A 21,023-nucleotide genomic window follows, 5' to 3' on the forward strand; every position below is an offset into this window, starting at 1 on the left:
GAGAACAAACAACAGAACACTTGAATTTAAATTATATTATAAGCAACAGTTCTGGAATACAGTGTCCTCTACCCTGCTCTTACACATGCCACGGTGAAGCATCAAAGCATGACGCAAGGGCCATTAAAGGACACATATTGCAATCATTAGCAGCAATACTAAAAAAGGTCTGTCTCTGTATAAAGACCTCTTCAACTCACCTGCAGCAAATTTATCAACATGACAATCCCTGTTTTCCAGGTCACCATATCAGTAGAGTTATATTGATGTTCCTGACAGTGACAAGAAGTTTCTTATTATCAGTCTTATCATTTCTCCTCCTTTCTGACCTTTAAAATTTAGAAAAATTTTACAATACATAGCAAAGTTATGATCAGTAATAACAAACAAAAATACAAGAAAGCTCCCTCAGTATTATGCTGAACTTAAAGACTGTGATGGCTGAAATTTCAACGGATGGTCTTTTTACCTCCAAAGAAAATATACTTAAAGGACATATGAACAATTCTGCCGAGGTGTGCAGTGTGATATTTAGGCCCATTTGTTAATTTGTATTTTGAATGAGGAAATTTAGTAACTAGCCATGAAATATAACTGCATTGAAATATTACATTTGCTAGATACAGGCAGTCTCTTTACAGCTGTTTATAGAGAACATAATTCTAATAATCTCATTTGCCTTTGAGTATGGAGCGTCCTCATGTCTTTTGTACGGGAGAAGGTCATTTAGACTCAAATTTTGTGTATGGAACTTCTGTGTTTCCGTGTTCTGGGTCAGCTGGCCACGTGCTTGCGGGTCAGTAGGACTCAGAGAGCAGATACTGTTTGCTGTGATCATCAGAATTCAGTAAAATGAACTACTGAAATCTTAAATCTGGGAAATCAAGGTCACCTTATTACAGTTAAAACAATGGAAAACACCTAGTAAATGCAGCGTGCAATGAAAATTCATACCATGATACTTTCATTTTCTTACAGGCACGAAGGGCTTTCTGCACTACATTTAACTTGCATTCTACCAAATTTCAAGCACTGCAAGCAGATTAGTGATCGCAATTGCTTCGATACTTTTCTATCTGCTGTATAGGATTATGGCACTCCTTTTTCCTACAGCACAGGCAAAGAAAAATTACTATTTCACCTCAAACAAACAGTTTACTACCCAGATATTACAGAAAATGTACTAAAACATCATATGGGACAGCTGATGAATACTTTATTTCTAGCAGTAGTTTTGTTCCTTTGTACCTTTTAGAGTGTGGCTGATCTCTAATGCTTAGCTCTTCTAAGAGAATTGAGGATAGTTTCAACCATATAAGTGGGAATTAAAGAATAAAAGTCTACTAATTCATAAAAATACACTCAGTGTAAAATCCAGACAAAATCAGCTCATCTATGCTGTTTCTTCTCTTTGCTAAGCCTACTCTTGTATTTGTTACGGCTATTCTGTTCAGTCTCTCTTCAAACAGAGGTCTTTCCATAATCATAACTGTTTCTACCTCCATGTCTGGACTCTGATAAACAGATTGTACTTACTCTTATTTCATCTGTCTCTTTGATGATATGTGTTAATAGCTCAGCAGTAAAACTATTTCTCGCCATGAATGTGTATGAGCCACCATCATTTGTCATGCCTTATTGGCACTTCAGTAGTTGACATTAAAAGAAAAAAAAATCATAAAGCCCAATCTGAATTGAATTCATGATCTACTTTGGCAGGATTCTCAGAAGTGCATGCCTATAGTTTAAAAAGAGTATAGCAACCGTTACTGCATTGGCTAACATTCCTTAGACAGAACAAAACCATCAAACCTAAATGGATGACTTGGTATGAAGTGAAAGAAAAGAGCCACCAATGCTTGTTCAAAGATGATTTACACATTTGCCATTTATTCTGAGATACATCTTCGTCAATACCAATTTCTCAATACACAAAATTGCAAATACCACATTTGCAGTCACTGATTTTTTTATTATTTTGTAAAGAGATTTAATTGTGGCAAGAATGTGTTTTCATGATTCAAGCCAGCCATATACAATATTCTATTCATATAGAATGGTATGTTTCATTTGAAAGGGACCTACAGTGATCATCTAGTCCAGATGGATGCATGATTATGAATTGCAAGCCATAAGGCATTCACTAACGCCACAACTGCTGTTTAAAAAGGTGGTTAATTTCTTAGTATGTATGACCTTATTACACCAGACATGTATCAGACACCAAATAACAAAATGCAAACCCAACAGTTCTCAATTCCAGATTAATCTGTCATCTAGAATTTAGAAGTTGCTCTGACAAAATCACTAAATTCATACTTTGTCTTTTTCGGAAATTCAGTAAGAGAGAGCGTGGTCCTGTGTAATCCGTAGTTGAAGTGTATTTTGATGGTGGCACATCATTCCCTGCCCAGCTTACCCCAAGCTGTTTACAGCCTCATCGCTCCAGATGTGGAATGCAGTTGCATTCTAATGGGAGTAGCATATAATTGGCGTTGCAATTGAAGAGATCAGAGACCATCAGCATTAAGTTGGTCTCAGTTTAGATGGCAACACATGAATTAAAATCATGGATAAAACCTTCTGTACCAGAACAAATTGGTTGGTCACTCCTGAAAATGTTAAGCGTGAGTTTGCATGACAAACATTGAAGAACAGTTTTACTGTGAAAGGACGTGATCTTGAGTATCACTTAGAAAGTTTTTTGAACAAATTTTGTCCATGATGTCTTTGATTTAATTTTAACCCTGTTTTCATTGATCTGTGCAACTGTTATTTCAGAGCAATGTTAAAAAGCAGTTGCACATGGGATGAACAGAATCTCTCTACGAGCTTCCTATTTAAAAACTTAAAAAATAATTGCCAAGTTCAGCATAGAGAGGTCATACCTTCGTAACTTTGTCATTATTTACATTCCCACACAACTGCTTGGAACAAATAGAAGGTGATACAGGAAATGGGTATAAACAAACACTTTCAAATTATTGCCATTCCTTTTCTGTATAGAGCTGAAACATGGTGATGGCTTGGAAGGAGTTTCCAGATGTTGGATGACAAAGTAGACTCCAGTGATATATTATACCAGCATAATTTAGAGCCCTTATGGTTACTTTCACTGGTGATGAAGAACTAATTTAATATCTGGACCTTAAATACAAAGTTGTTGATGATATTTCCACATTTTAATTCATGTTTATCTAAATTTAAACTTACTAATTATATAGGGATTTGAATGGCACCTTCAATCTGTACTTCTAAATCCTCTTAAACCACAATGCAAAGCTATGCTTACATTTCAAGACCAAATATATATATATATATATATAAACCAAGTATCTAGATTTTTTCTTCACTTTTGGATTTCCAAATAAGCTGATTCGTAAATGTTGAACATCTGTGAAGAAAAATAAAATCTACTGCACAGTTTTGGAATAAGCAATAGCTCTCTACGTTCTGCCATTTCATAACTAAGGATTTTTTACACTCAGAGTAGGTAGTCCTGGCAAATCCCATGTTTTTTGTTGTTGCAAACTGTAATTTGGACACATCAAGGGATCCTATTTAGTGAAAACTCTATTGGGATCTGTCCAATCAGCTGCAGAATTATATCAGCATATCATTAAAACATAGAATCATAGAATACCAGGTTGGAAAGGACTTCAAGGACCATCTGGTCCAAACTTTCTTTACAAAAGCTCCACCTAGACAAAAGCACCACCTAGACAAGATGGCCCAGCACCCCATCCAGCCAAATCTTCAAAGTGTCCAATACTGGGGAATCTACCACTTCCCTGGGGGGATTATTCCAATGGCTGATTGCTCTCATTGTGAAAAATTTTCCTCCAGACTCCAATCGGAATCTCCCCAGGAGTAACTTGCATCCATTACCCTTCATCTTTTCCATGCGACTCCTTGTAAAAAGGGAGTCTCCATCATCTTTGTAGCCACCCTTGAAGTACTGGAACATGGTGATGAGGTCTCCCCTAAGCCTTCTTTTCTCAAGGTTGAACAAACCCAATTCTCTAAACCTTTCCTCATATAGCAGGCTTCCCAATCCTTTGATGATCCTGTTGGGCCTCCTCTGCAACTTCTCCAGAATTGAATTCTCAACTTTTTATTTATTTATTAAAATGCCTTACCTATAAAGAAATAGCAGAAGAATCTGGGAATAAAATTCTTCACTGATGAGTTCTTTTCATCCTTAGGGAAAAGGACTTCAGTGAGACTTTTCTGGGAAGCCTTAAAGCTGAAAGATGCATGAGATGCATAAATTGCAAAACACAGCTGGAGTAAAGGCATAAGCATATGAACACATTATCACAAATTTAGCTAAGGCAGCCATTTGCTTCCTAATGATAAATGTAAAGTAACAGGACTTCACAAGTGGTACCGTGCCAAAGTAAGGTTTTCCAAGTGGATATGATCACAACCAAGCAAAAACTCTCACAACCTCATCCAGTGCAGGGGCTGGATGCAGTTATACCACTGCTACTTAAACCACAAAGCTGTGTTTGACAGACTCCAAAAGGTCTGGAATGACACAGAAGTAAGTGAAATTGCATTCACTCAGGCTCTGAACATCTAAGATATTTTCACTTCATGTAAACTATGCAATTCTCTATCACCTTTTTTTTTTTTTTTTAATGTCCCCATAAGCTGGATATGATTGAATGCATGAGGCCCCCTAGGCAAATACACCACTTGAGAGTTACAGAGGTACTTATCAAAATTGTCAGTATTAAAGTTCTGCCCACGGTAAAACAATTTTCTTGAGGAAAACAGTATATCTGAATATTCAACTGATTTTATTAAATGAGTTCTCCTAGGCCATGCTCACATCCTTTGAGGTGTTTGATTTTCATGAACATTTGAGTGACTAACTTATTGGCATGCACATTTGTGCAAAGTTAATTTCAAAGTACGATGCACCAGTATTTGCAAAAGGAAAGTAAAATCCACACACGAAAATCTTTGTGCTGGAAGGGCTTACTGCTGTGGGACTTATCTGATTTACCACAAAATCTCAACCTCCAGCAGTCAATAACTACTGAACTACTCATGATCTCTAGAGTTCAAAATGATTTAAAACCACCTTTATTTTTTAAACTATTAATATTTGTTTTTAAAAAATAAATAAAATCTGCTCATAAACAACAACCAGAAAAAGCGACATAAGATTATATAATGAACACATTAACTACTTAGCTCCATCAAAATTCAGTTTTAATTTTAGCACATACAGTTTTCATGGAGAATCATATTTGTAAAAATCTATTGGGCATGGTCTTTTCATGTTTACTTTTAGCATGGGAACAATATAAATCCAATGTTAGTTCCAATACCAGCTTTGCACGCACTTTATCCTTCCTTTCATTCCATATCAACCCCCTTAAGAACAGATTCATTTTTCCCCTCCAGAAGAGTGAAATAACAGGTGATAGCTATGGAAAATACAGCTTTATTTGATTTATTGCGTGAATCATTGCTTCTCTGGTTCATTAAACTTCTCGGTAAGAAAATTCAAATTCATATACATTTTTATCCATTTTCAAGAACACATCCAGTTGCGTTGCTCATCTACTTTCAATATAAAAGATGAATTAAAGAATTAATCTATGCAATCATGTTCCAAGGGAAGTAATGATAGTTTCATACAAAATTCACTGTATAATGCTGTAATCACATTTTGAAGAACATCTCATAAAACCACACTGAGCTGAGGAAGGAACAGACCCTCAATAGTAGTCCTTATAGGATTTTACTATGATTTTCTGAGTCACAGTTGCTAAACTACATTGGAAACCGATCCTTGCTTATATTTCCACTTCCGAAGTATATTTGGATTCTACTGGTTGTGGACATTGTCAGAAAACATGCAAAGTAAAAATAAAAAAAATTGAGTTAGAGGGCTCAAAACAAAGTTTTAGCCAGGCTTCATATTCCTACATGAAGGTGCTTCTACTCGACTTATCACTGCAGAATTTGTAGGAAAGAAAGAAAACAACATATTAAGTTCTGCTTGCTTTTCTGTGATCAGTGGAAAAGCTGAGTTTATTTTCAGTTGTTAAAAAGACAATAAAATAGTCACATAAGAAATGAACTTGAGTGAGGTGTCTGGAATGGCCAAATATTAAAGATGTGAACACTCATCGCTCAGGTATGAGGGCATGTTGCTATTACTTTTACTACTGAAAAATGAAAGACTGAAAGAGTTCAGGAAAGAACTAGGCTCTCCTCTCTTTAAAATCTGCATCGAAAGTGGTAGGGAGATCCCAGGATTTGGCTTCTCCTGAATCAAGGAGGCATATGAAATAGAGAATCTGAAAGTAACCTGGACAGCTCATTAGAAGAATGCCTCCAGCACTCCTGTGCTGCTCTGCCTCTGTAAAATCTTGCACTCGCGCACAGCAAGTGCCTCAGAAAGCAGCATGTCAGTGGGATTATTGGGTAGGCAGAAACCTCGCCTGGGGAGAATTGTACCCTTTTTTATTCTTTTTAGGATGTGATGTGCAGGGCTCACAAAAAATAGACATGAAGAAAGGAGAGATGCTAACCTGCAAAAATGTGAAAGAAAATAAAAGGTGCTCTGGGAGCCAGCACAAAACACAGAATGAGCGGAAGTTTTCTTATTCATTTACACGAACACGGCCACGTTTCACATCCTTCACACGTGACTATTCCACTTCTCTCTCTACTCCTACTTAACAGGTAGACAGTCTCCTGGGAATCCTCCCTCCAGGAGCTTGTAAGGGACATTATAAGTTTTCTGACCTTTACACTTCTCTGCTTCAGGGTCTCATGTCACAATTACCACATCTTTAGTCAAGGACTGGAGGCTGTCAGTCAGAGCTAGTTAATACCACTCCATTCAGTCAGGTCAACATGGAATACTAACAAGTGTTTAATTTTCAGGCCTAACAGAGACATCAGGGCCAAAGACCATTTCCAATACAACATGGCATAACATATCAAACTGTTCTCCTACATTCAATTTTTACATCTGATTTTTGTATTTGAATACAATTTATTAAGTGTTATCAATTTGTGAAGGTTTAAAAAGAACTGACGACAACATCTTTCAGGCCAAAATTTAAATATATTTAGGACAAGGAGCAATTTTCATTTTGATACTTTGCAAATACTTAATTTCTCATGACTGAAATCTGACTTGCCTAGTCCATTTGTTTGTCCACCTGAATGCATCTATGATAAATCCAGCGTAACACTTATAATAACTTCCAGCTAAAGTTAAGGTCACACAGTTTGTCATTACAGCAGTAGATGGGGAAAGGCTAATTATCTGTCTCCCTCCAACTCCCTTTCTCCCCTCCTATTCTGTCCTTCCAATTTGCATCTTTTTCTTCCTTGGATCTCCCCCACCGCGTCTCTCCCTGGCAGAGAGCCTCACCACGTGAGCTCTCCTGACATGGCACAGGGAGAAGCTCCAGGACTGAGTGTGTTCACGTCGGGGTCATGTCCTTCCCTTTCACTGTTACGAGCATTTTTAACAGATGCTCATAATATTTAAATAGTATTTCTTGTAAATACATATCTGTATATAAAAATCATATTTTTCCATTGGAAAAAAACATATTGGGATTAAAAGAAAGGTTTTGTTATTTCAAAATTTGTCAAAATGAAAAAGAAAATAAGTCCATTAAGATACATTTACTCCTATTGTATACAAAATTCTCTATCTTTTGGCTGATTTTTTCTCTTTTGCCATTGTAAGAAAGGTCCTGCCTTGAACATTTGGCTTTGGCCTCGCAGGGTAATTAATCCATTGCTGTTATGTGTACAATTAGACAAACGTTAGTTGCAGGTAGTAGTTACCTTGCCAGATAGGTACGTGCCAAAAAGTGGAGTTCAACATCCCCTCCCCATTCTGGGTGCCCATACAGATACTGAAGGAACTGAGACAAGGATGCAGCCGTCAGTGTACACTTATATTGCATAGGTAAACAAAACTCACCCTTCCCACACACACACATCAGAAAAAAAAAAAAAAAAAAAAGAAAAAGAAACCAATCTTGCTGGCACCAGAACCTGCAAGTTCGGGCTTGAACCTAAAAATTAGATACAAACAGTTTAAGCCTTCATGCTACCGGTTTTCCTCACGGTAACCGTAACCTCCGATGAACTGAGTTTTGATTATTTATGACCTTTCCTGAGAATCTCTGGGTCAGAAGACTGGAAGAGAACAGAAAATGCTACTTGATGAAAATTCAGAGATAGTGGATGTCGTATAAAGCTACAGTTGATATCTATTGACATATTGGTGTTTGGAAGCTTTGCAAAGATTAGGCCATACCTGGCCCTTGAGCCCACGGTAACATCAATGGATGTTCCGCAAAGATTCCTGCCTTTAGCGTCGTCATCCTTTATCTTAGTAAACATCAAAATCTGAGCACAAAAGACAGAAAATGAGGTATTGATTTTCCAGTATTGTCTTAACCTACAGCTTAATTGAAGGTCAGTATATGTATTCCTGTCAAAGACAGACTTTTGCTATTCATTGTGGGCGTCTGACACAAAACTCTCCTCAGGAGTGAGAGCACAGATACTCTTTAGGCAGCCCACAAAAGGAGAATATGCAACCCAATGCTTTCAAACATTCTCTAAGGAAAATTGAGGCATGGAGAAGACAAACTGCAAAGTAATTGGATTAGATGTCAAAAGCTTTACAGAAAAGAGGGGAGAAGAGAGAGAGAGAAAGAGAGGGAAGGACAGAAAGAGAGGGAGAGAAAGGATCGTAAAGAGATGAACGTGAGTGTGTCATTACAAGAGTACAAATAAATTGTCTCTTTAGAGAAAGTAGATGACTGCGTCTCTCCCTGTGCTGTTCTCTCTCTCACTGAGGGATGCAAACCTGGAAATTCTCCTTTTCCTAACACTGTAAAATAGCAGCTTTTGCAAATAAAAGTAGCTTGTTTTATTAGGAGACAAATGTAGTATGACAGTAAACCAGAAATTGTCAGATAATAGATGGGAAAGAAAATCCACACCTTGCTCTTATTTTCTGTTATTGTTCTTGCTTTTTTATCCTTCGCCTTCCTTCTCTCATGAAGTATCCGATTTTGCCATTTCATATCTGCCATTCGATAAAGTTGTAAAGATTATTTCTCAAAAAAAAAAAAACACGATAGAGTAGATACTTCTATTTTTCAAGACTTTCCAAATCATTTATGAAGCTTATACTTTTCCTTTGTCATTAATCTACTTTAAGTCTCTTTCTCCTCCACATTAGACGAATTCATTTTTTCCTATATATGCCAACGAACATCATTATATACTCCTCCTGCTTCCACTCTAATGATTGAAAACCTGGAGAGACGAGCAAAGGAAAAAGCTTTATGTTTATTTAGTCTGACATTGCAGTGAAGCTCCTCAAATGGTTAGTCAACCTAAAATGTTTTGGTGAAAGCAGATAGTCCTGTAACAACCCTTCATTTCTGTCTGTGTAAGACTTTCTGAATGAGCTTTAGACTGTTGTTGGAGGATGACTTGCATGATCACAAAGATACTGAGTAAAACCGGCATTAAGTCATTCACGTTTAATTAATGAGATTTTTGCAGCTGGGAGAGCATAATGATACCTGGCCTTACCAAAACTTTTAGGCATGGATTACTTGGTGGTGGATGAAATGACTGTATTTATTTTATTTAACTGTTCTTTGTTCCAGAATAAATGTATGCAAGAGCATATAAAGCTGATAGCTAAAGATTTGATCAAAAAGATTTGAACTTTCAAATCTTTTGTGTTGGGGTTTAAAAAAAATAAGTTGAACTAACCAGATAAAAGTAAAACTAATCACAGCCACTGAGCAACATAAAAAAAAAAAAAAAAAAAATCTTAGTGCTCTTAAAGTTTTCCCTAGGAAAACTGAGTTCTCAACTCCAGGAAGGACAAAAGGATTCATAATTTTTAAAAGTACTAAGTATCTTCACACAGCAGTGTTCGGTGTCCATACTGACACAAAATAAAAGGCAGATGTTTTATTCAGCAAGCAAGAATTTGTTTTTCATATCATGATTTTATTAAAGTCACACTTTTCATTTGACCTCCAACCATCTATGGACCTCTCCCAGTTCAGCTCTTTGAATAAAGATTGAATGGATGGCACTGTACATCTTTCATAATGTGGTTATCATATTGAGTTTGTCATTGCAGTTTCTGGTACCGAAATCTTGCTATCATTCATAATAACTAGCATATGTTTTTGAATGCTTATTAACTAATAAATCTGTTCCTTATTTAAGAAAAGGTATGCACCAGTCTTTCATTAGAAATGTATATCCAGGTATGTGGATTTGTATCCAAACCAGTCAGAGCTAGCTCTATGACGTGCATCAGGATTCTGGGGTTTCTAGCACATAATCTTGTGCTCAAACTACTGCCATAAAGCATGCACAATGATGTGGAACAGCACACAAAAGCTACAGTAGCAGGTGTACGAGATTGGAGCATTACTCACAAACAGCAAAACTTACGAGTCAGCTCTGGGGAGCATCCTAAATGAATGTTAGTAAAACCTTTTGTATGGTATCTTCATGTACACTACGCATCTTCATACTACAAGAAAATATTTTCTGACCATTTGAACTAATTTAAGTATCTTAACATCCTATACCTACAAATGCAAGAGACAATTACTGCAAATAACAGAATGAATACAAGGGATCAAGAAAAAGTTTCAAGATATTCTCCTAAGGGATTAAAAAAAAAAAAAAAAAAAGGAAAAAAGAAATTCAGCTGTATGTAAATAACTGAAAAGGATAAGATTCCATTTCTGTAACTCAAACCAGGAAGAACAATGCAAGGCAGCTGAGGAAATTATAAATAGTATTCTAAGATATTGACACCTCAGAGAGATGTCTGAATTACAAATAGGGAAGTATTAATACCATTGCAAAATATGGTAAAATGAAGTTGTTCTGGAACAGGAGAGTCAGGAAAACAGAGACTGCAAAATCAGTGAGGACTAGAAATTCTTGGCTTGTTCATCCCAGGAAAAATAAAGGCTTCACAAAGGTAGGGTTCCTATGTGTTCAGGAGGGTGATAGACACCAGAGAAGTAAACACCAGAAGAATTAGCATGCTGGAAGAAGAGTAAGTAGATTTCCATCACACACACACATTTTTTTTCTACCTGAATGGCTATTTATTTTCTTTTTAATTTTTGTTTGATAATTCTTTATATGTCACACACCATACACAATTGTAAAAACAAAAAAGACAATCATAGACTTTGAACGTGTTTATCTGTTTGTGCTGCCCTACACAGCATACTTTACCGTTACTTTAACGGCAGTCATGCTTATTCATTTATTATTTTTGTTTCTAAATGAGTTCTACTAGAAGTGTGGTTTTAAATGTCAAGGTCCAAATCCTGCTGCCAGGATTAGCTTATTTTATTTCAGACATGCCTCAAAAATACAGTATTTACAGTACCTGACTCCCATAAGACACATAGCTTCAAGGGTCAAACCTGAGCCATGGAAAGAGTCCTTTCTTTTAAGCAGCAGCTTACACGGAACACTGTGACACAGAGAAGAGAGGAAAATACAGATGATGTAAAAACATTACAAACCAGTTGGGAAGTGTTTTCATGCTTCCTAAATGATTGTCTGTGGTCTGAATTACTCCTGTAGCTATGAGAGCTGTGAGTCATACTCCTTGGCAAATCACAGCCAACTTCTTTAGGTAGAGTTAACTAATGCTACAGAAACAAAGCAAACTGAGAACAAAAACCTTCCTAAACACCTGAACACCTTCACAGCTACAGAAACACAAAGTTCTAAATGATGCTGTAAACTTGCAGCAATTCCTTTCACAGCAGGAATGCAATACAAATATAAATAGACTCCTTCATCTCATGATAGTCTCCTCATGGAATATTCATTCTTCTGGGATTTCTTATTGCTTCTTTTGAAAACGCTTCCCCCCCTCCGCCCCAGTCCAAATTGTGAGTTGTGATTACTACAGACAGCAGTATAAATTGGCTTTGCAGTAGAGACTTAGCTGCACATCTTTCTGGCTATATTTATAACCCACCACCACCTGTATATTTTGGATCTAATACAACGTATATAGCACTACAGTGAGATTCTCTTTGGAGACTTCAGTCACATACGAAATTGCCTGTCTTTTCTTTCCAGACTCACAACTCTTTACAGTAATTTGTGACAGTAGGGTTAACCCATGGTATGCATTTTCTGAATTAGCATAATTACCAGTGTTTTTCTGCTGTCCAGAAAGCCCTTTTGCCACCTTTTTTATTACACTATGTAAACTAAAGATTGAATGGCCCCACCTCAAGTCAAGTACTCTATTATTGAATCCAGAACATAAAAAACCCGTATTTATCTCTCCAAATAAAATACAGCTGAGATACAGAAAGCAAGCTGTTCTCCAAGAGGTGGACTTTAATGCATAAACATACACATTCTGATACAAAGGCTCAAACTCAGAGTTACAAAATGATGAATACAGCAGAATGCAATCAGAAGCTAGAGAATATGATCTAATGAAGAACCAAAGCACTAACGTGATTTTTTCTTTTTTTTTTTTTTTTTGTCCTACCAAAGCTTATGAAATCATTCCATTCCAGCATTATAAAAATTCTGCTGATATGCCATACCTTCACAGTAGGAGTCTGTTTTTTTCTTTTTAATTACTAGGAAGCTGGAAAAGACTTGTCTGCCCAAGAGAAAAAGGACTTGAAACTCAGCCAGCCATCTACAAGTGATCCTACAAAGACAGTACAAGCTACATTTCTACACCATGATCAAAAGCCTAAAAGAAATGACTGGGAATGCACTGAATTTAGAAGCTCCCATTTCGTCTTTTAGACACTGATACAACAATCATAGATGCTGTATTTTTCATCTAAATATCTCTGGAAAAATATATAAATGTTATAAATTTAAACTAACATTTTCATCTTTTTTTTTTAGTTAATCTTTTTCATTACAGTTATACAAGATAGCTTTTACTTTTCTACTTAAAAAAAAAAAAAACAAAACAAACTTTGAGACATTTTCAGGTTATACTTAGGATTTCTTTATTTTCTATTTCATCACTCCTCTTTAACTTTCCTACCTCCTAACTTCATACAACTTTGTATCTACCACATATTCTTATGTTCAACTTTTTGCTCAAGCTTTCCAGAACACTTTTCTGCACTATTGCCTTCAGCAGGGGTTTGTTTTTACCAGGTTGAACTTATTAGGGGTGTTTTATAAACATTCATTTTATTGTTATTTATTTATACAGACTCATTCCTTGAAACATTTGTTATAGTAAATATCAAGAATGCCCTGATGCAAGGATATACTCCTGTAGTTTTTCATGCCTGTTTTCTGGGTTTAGGGGATAAAACTTGGCATTAGTAGTTCTAAAAGGAAAAAAAAAAAAAAAAATCTTTTTACTTCAAGAAAGAATAGTTGAGAAATGGGACAATAGAGATTTCATCTTAGCTCATACATGCAAAGCTTTTGACTTTTGGAGCAAGTTCACCAGTAACTCTCTGTACAACCTCTCAGTGTCTCCTGCTAAGCCCCCACAATCTCCTGTTGCACGAACAGAAAATACTGCTGTGTTAGTTCAACAGATTGTCTGCACTTTGTAAATCTTCCTAAGGGATGTCTCTGTGTTTGATATCTCCTCTCTCTCCGGCTCTGTTCATTAAAGTCCATGTCATATGAATATCACCTGTTTCACTTTATTACCCGAGGTACTTCACTATTTCTAAACTAAGATCTTCAGAAAGATTTTAGTATAAAAACCTCCTATAGGTTTTGTAAATTAATGTAAAATGATTCTTGGTCTCAAAGCAAGAGTTTGCATTGCATCCAAAAAGAATATGAAGTTCTGGATGAACTTATAATTCCAAAGAATTCAGTATAGATAAATTCCTTGCAGTTCTGAAACATAAATTTTAGGGGAGCCAAGGCACTGAACATGAAAAACAACAAGTTAATTATATTCAATGTTGCATCTTCATAACTGGATTATTTTCTCAGCTTTACTTTTCTCATAAATCTTATCCTTTCTGAAAAACCTTTTCAGCCTGCTTCATTTGATTGTTGAAGTGGCCTTTTTATTTAACTGAGATTTTGGGTTTTTGGGGGGTTTTTTAGATAAATTTTGAAGCAAAATAATTCTATCATACCAATCAGCTTTAGTTATGTTTCATACACTACTGAAACACTGGAAGAAAGAAAAAAAAAAAAAAATCTGTTTGAGAAATATCTACTCTAGAAGAAACCTCAATAAGATGCTGTAGCATGTTAAACTGTAAACCTACTAAAGCTTTCCTAGAAACATGAGAGGTGTCAGGTAGGGAGGTGCAATACCTTCAATAACTTCTTTTTATCCCCATTGAATTAAGAAATACTAAAGGGGAAAAAAAATAATGGAGAAATGCCCTTGAAATTTCACAGATTTCTTGCACAAGATTCCTGGTGAGGAGTGTTTTGCTGGTACAGATGCTCAATGAAATCAACCCTTTTTCATGGTATTTTAGCTAAATCAAAGATGAGATGTGGGTGGAGAAAAACCTCTCAAAAATGCACTGATCATTTCATTATCATTTTATCTCAAAGATTCAGAAATGCCAGAATGAAGTTAAATACACTAAATGTAGTTCAGTTTTGTAATGCCAATTGTACAATGTGCAAAATCATAGGGGCTCCTACTACATAGCTACTTTATATTTTCTCTTTTATTCTGTTAACTATTTCTGAAGAATTATAACCAAACCACTCTCTGAACCTGGGTGAAAAAAAGAATTAAAACTAGCTGTGAGAGAGAATTTTTCCATATTGGAGAAGAAATTTCAGAAAGCAAGTACAGATGAGCTAATAGCAATATAAATTAATTATTGCAGTGACGATAGGATATATTTCACTGACTACTGCCTCAAAAATTTTAAAATATTATAATTAACTTTAGCAAGATCTTTTCTCCAAACCAAAAGTATCTTGAGCTACAGTTTTAGGGGCTTATGGGTTTAAGGATTATTTTTTGGTGTACTACCTAGAATGTATTAAATCAAGAGTGCTTATGTCATTGTAAATTGAAAGAATGAAATTAGAGACATTTGTGTACCAACAGAGTTCTTAGAAAGAGATCTTGATATAATATTTAGCTAAATGCTATGCACATCAATCACATAAATACCTTTAAGTATTGTATGTTTCTTGTACAATTGAAAACAACCTTTCCACAAAGGTTAACCTTTTTTATTCTCATCTTGGCTGTATCTTAAGGTTCTTGTTCCCTAGTACCTTTACATCAATGAAGGGCTCAAAATTATGGTTATGTTTTTATTAAAGTTGTAACATTTAAAATACATCTCCATAGATAACTTACACAGGGACTCCTCACAAGTGAATATATCAGTTAAAAACCCTAGGTTTTTTTTTTTAAATGCTCAGTGCTTTTCTGTGCATTATATCAATTTCTCCAAAGTTTATTATTTAATTACAAGGGGTTTCAGTCCTCCATATTCAGTCTTAATTAAATAAATGAGAAGCTGAAACATTATACTTTCAGCCAGTGCAATAACAGAAGTCGATGCTTTTGTTCCCTCAGCATATATTGTATCTTGGTAGCTGATTTTCTCATTTTGCTGTACAGGCATTACAAAATGATCATCATCAACACTCACTTTCTGCCTGGGGTTTGATTTTTTATTAATAAAGCATAAACAGAGTAAGTTCCAGCCTGTTGAAACTCGGCTTTTCAGGCAGTTTGCCTTACAGGTTTACTTAGTTCACACACACACACACACACAAATAATCTCTTTTTGAGAAAGCCAGTTCCAAACTACACTTAGGTGGGCAAGAGCCATCTGTCTGGTTAACTGTTCCACCTTGACCTTTCTATATGTTTTCATACGTGACCTCCAAAGCACGTCACTTTTTACAGACATGGTCAAGCCCACTCTCTATACATAATATTCACTGATCAAAACACAGTCATCCCACTTAACAGAGATTGTCTGATTTGCAACGGTTTTAATGCCAGCCGTGAGGTATTAGCAATCTGGGGGCAAAGCATTTGGGAGCAGAGGAAGGTAAACATGCTTAATGTTTAGAGGTCAACACCTTTGCATGACTTTCCATTCACACTGCACTGAAACGCCAATGCTCCCTGCACACAGTGGATTGCAACCGTTTGCCAGCATCAAAAGCTTCCTGAAATTCATCTCTATGGTCCTCACAGTTGCACCTTAACCACAGCATAATGTATCAGGAAAGCCTATCATCCACATTATTGGCACTTGTCTGACATTCATCTCTAAAAGAACAGTAACCCTTTCACACATTAGTATTATCCCAAAGCATGAAAAAAAAAACCCAAAACCCTTAGCCCGATAAATATAGAATAAGAACTCTGTTATTCCCAGTTGATATTGTCTTTGTTCAAAATGTTCAGGGTAGGTAATTGTCCAGTACATAACCTCATATCTGTATGACTACTATTACAGATAAAAGCCGTGTACAAGAAGGGATTCAATGCAGAGCTCACTGAATATCTCTATTTTTAGTGTTGACCTACCTATAAAATGCAATAGCTAAATGTTTACCACACTTATTATTTAATACATTTATAAAATGCTTTGAGTAGTGCAAATAAAACTCATAAAATGAGGTCTCTATTTTACAGTTATCAGATAAATTCTGAAACCTATTGTCCTTTTTTTTTTGGTGAGAGAAGCTTTTTATTTAATCTTTGACTTTCATTGAGGAAAAGCCACTAATGGAAAAAAATATCTTCCCAATTGAGCTTATCGCAATTATCTGTAGCTATGAAGCTTTCTGACAGATCTTGTGATTTAAAGCACACAGAATCTATTGACACTCCTGAGACTTTTGGCAGCCACCAGACTTTGCCGAGCTTGTGCACAACTGTAACAACTGTGTTTGAAGCAACAGCCCTCCTTAAAGTCAGATGGATCCCTGCCCAGGCTGCTGCCTCGGCGGATTCGCTGGAAGAGAGAGTGGAGGAGGAAAAGTACAGCTGTTTTTTGTCATGGAAGATGTAGCCCTAGTCCCAGATTTTATTAACATCTACCTATTACCTGTAAAGAGGCGGGAGAAAATACGTTTGGCATTACGTGTTTTACCTAGTACGCAACAGCGGAGAGGATTTTGGTAGCTGGTGCATGAGGCCTGTTCTCGTAGCTGTGCTACGCTGTGATTTGTGACACACTTTGCTTGCTCTGACTGGCTCAAATCCCACCTTCAAATCCTGTGTTCCCTTCCACAATCTCCCTTGAGGCTCCTTAACAGCTCATAGTATCAAAGTTACTGAGGAAGAAGCCAGCTGCTATTTCCTCCTCCTCCTCCTCCTCCACTTCTGAGTTCACTACACAGGAAAATGGGAAAGCAAAATTAATTCTAATATATAACAGCACATACAGTGCCTACAGTTGTAAGTCTGCCCATATCTGAAGCAGCATAACTCTCCCATCAAGCACAGGGAAGATATCCAAGGGAAGATAGCTCTTAAGTATGTTCTCAAGCCATCTGTGAACATTTTACAGTGTGTTCCAAAGCACACAGGAGACTATGGCATCATTTGGAGTGTAAGCGAAGTGCATGGCACATGGCTGGATCCAGATAATTTCCTTCTGTAGGGAGGTTAGTGGCAATCCACACAGTTCTTTTGAGCATCATTCTACCTTTCCAGAGCTGTGACCAGTGACTATTACACTGCGTAACTCCATGCTTACAGATGGTTATTTTGCTCCATTAATAGCCTCCTGTAGAAAGGCAAGTCTTGTACTGGCTTTCTTCGAAGCAAAGCCAGCAGGGTCCATGCCGATGCTGAAGCTTTCCTCTTTCCATCTTCCACGTACAGAAATAATGCATTTGGAGTCAAAGAAGAAAACCCCAAAGCTACTATTGGACATACTCCCAAGACCAGAAACTTCTGAATGAATCGCTTTCTTTTAGAAACTATGCCAAATTGATTTCTTTAAATAAAGGTTTATTTTAAAGGAGGTCCTGTTATATTCATTGAGAGTAAACTCTTATGGTAACAGCCTGTCTTTTGCAGTTAATTGCTGCTTGTCTCCTTGGATATCATCATTTGCATAATTGTGATTCTTTTCAATAAAAAGGGATTATATAATCTTGGAGAAGCAAACATCATAAAATTTAAATTTACATGAAATTAAAGGAATAAGTGTTCCATGGTAACAGTGCTATTAACTTCCACCAAAGAATAAAGTCTTTAATATTATAAAGTCAACGTATTTATAGAAAATCACTTTAGACTATGCTGCTTCTCAAATGTCATGCAAAATTAAAACATCAGACCATACTTTGAAGCAACATTACTGAAATAAATATTAATGCTAACTTTAAATGTTTGTAATAAAGACTTAAGGTTCTCCTGAGGTCAGCTTCACATTTCTGCATTGGAAAATCTGTACCCCTTGTAAGTGCAAAATAAGCAATTGGATTGCAATTTTATAAATCAGAGTAATTTTCAAAGTATATGCCATAGTAAGTTTTGCATGCCTTCCAACGGACACATTTGCATAAGCCATGGTTGCATAAATGAACTGCCACAAGTTGCAGTGGGACTCTGAGGTTATAGTAGAGTTTTTCCTGTCAGGGTAACTGGAACATTTATCCCTTCCTTTTTTATGTATGGATTAATTAATTGTATTTGTTCTTATTGCCACTAACATTTGAAATTGCCAAGAGCCCATGGCAGGCTAATCTAATTAAGAAAGTGCTTTGTAAGCTGAAGAACAAAACCAAATTAGTTCAAAGGTCTGACACTGAAGAGCTACCAACTTAAATTCTCTAACCTTAAGTGTCAGTGAATTCTTAAAGAATTCTTTAACAGCATACTGTGGCACATTTAATGCTCTAAGAATTTAAATCAGGCCAAACTCCAGCTTAAAACCACAAAACAACCACTCATACCTGCCCCACCTTGCTTAGTACCATCCAACTTCCAACAAAGTTTCTACTCTCTCTCAAGTCAGCTATGGTTTTGATGTCTTAAGAAAATATATTTCAACTAAATCCCAATGACAACCCTGATTATCATCCATAGATGCAACCTCAAATCAATCAATATGGAGATCATAACTATGGAATGTAACTCAACACAACCAGCTCTATTCTAGAAAGAAGAGTCTCAAATGTTGAAGTAAGATGATAGACACACAATTCAAAGCAGAATATAAAAAAGAAAATTATGAGAATGAGCACATGTAATTTCTTTGAAGGTCAAAAAATTTGCTGCTCCAGCCTGATAACAAGTACTTTTCCCTTAACCTTTATATAGTTAAACAGGCATGACAGAAAAATAAGCAAGGTAAATATTCTAGATGTCATCACCATCTGAGGATGAACAAATATGAGCCTGTCACCTCAGCACACCTCAGCTCCTCAGCTCAGCACAGTGAGTGATCAGAATTCTTCCTAGAAAAAAATATACTGGCCATGTATCAAGGAGTCTTTGCCTTCTGGAATATTATTTCAGTTAAAGACTGTTCAGAAAGATAGATAAAGTCACATAGCCTGTGTCACCCACCTCAGTGCTCAGAAAAGAGCACTGTGTGTAAGAACCAATGTGGTTGGTGCCTCAAATGGCAGATGCTTTTAACCCAGCAACCAGAACGTCCCTTCCTGCCCTGCTCTGTCACGTCTGCTGCAAGGAGCTGGGGAGCTATGAATCCATGTTCACAGCAAAGTAAAGAATTTTGTCACAACTCAGTGTACATATTGAAAAATATATCCAGAACTAGAAAAATAACTGTATTTATTTTAGGCATAGAGGTTGGTTAGCATAGTTGGCTGGGAATATAGACAATGCAGGGGAAAAAAAAATAAAAAAAATCAGCCTGCATGTGCTTTGTATTCACCTTTCTCATTGCGACCAAATATGTTAAATGCTCCTGCTTAAAAAGAAGCATCAAGGGAAAAATAGTAAGTAAAGACTGGGTGGGGAGATCCTTTCATCATTCATTCAGGATAAAAAAACCCAACAATTTCTAGTTCTACAACTGCAAAACATTGGAAGACTTCCTTTGCAATGAAAGACCTTTGCAAAGTGCAGTAACACAAAACCAACAAAACAAATGAACAGTAATTCCATAAGCATCCAATTTTTAGTTAAGAATATGGTATGGTATAACAACACAATAAGAAATAGTTTCTCACCAAGACAGAAATTCGTATTTAACAAAGCAAAAAAAAGGAGAAGGAGTTAATAACCATCCACATCTTGAGATTTCATCTTGAGATCAGAAAATATTGACAAGCTTGGAAGGGTGACTTCAGATAAAAACCAACAAATTTATGTTATTCGTTACATTGTGCTGGATGCAAAGTAACTTGCATTTATGAAGTAGTAATACACAGTGTGTTGGAAGTGCTTGATGAAAATTAATGATCATGGACATACATTCTGCAACCGTCCAAAAATCTCTTGCAAGCTATGCTTCTGTTCAGTAACGCAGTAATACAAGAGATTCTGTACAAACCTTACATGGCATAAAGTATGCAGAATATATATCCTGTAGCTTTAAATAAAAGGGTTAGGGAAAATTTCTTGTTTAATTTACTGATGTCACGATTACTCTATTAAATAGGAATTATTCTTTAAAAATAAATTGCTTCATTTTTTTTAAATCCTTGGGATATTTTAAATTCATATCTCAGTAAAATGCTTTTTTCTTTGTAGCTAGAAACTATCATTGCAAACTGATTTGAAGTGTTTTTTCCTAACTTCATCACTAAATCTGAGATGGGGGGTACTAGAGGGGGAACAAATAAACAAACAAAACCCCCAGCCAAGCAAACAACGAACCAACAAGCACCCGTTCTCTGGTGAAGTACAGCTTCATCTCTGTGGTAACCTGGTACCATCTTTGGCACTGCTGGAGAAGAGACCAAAGGCTGCTCTGCTCCCAGAAGTGGAAGGACCAGAAATGGAAGAATTGCTTCTAGAAGTGAAGGGACCATCAATACTAAGACAGAGTTACACC

Source organism: Balearica regulorum, chromosome 11 (assembly GCF_011004875.1).
Source record: "Balearica regulorum gibbericeps isolate bBalReg1 chromosome 11, bBalReg1.pri, whole genome shotgun sequence".
NCBI classification, from domain to species: domain Eukaryota; kingdom Metazoa; phylum Chordata; class Aves; order Gruiformes; family Gruidae; genus Balearica; species Balearica regulorum.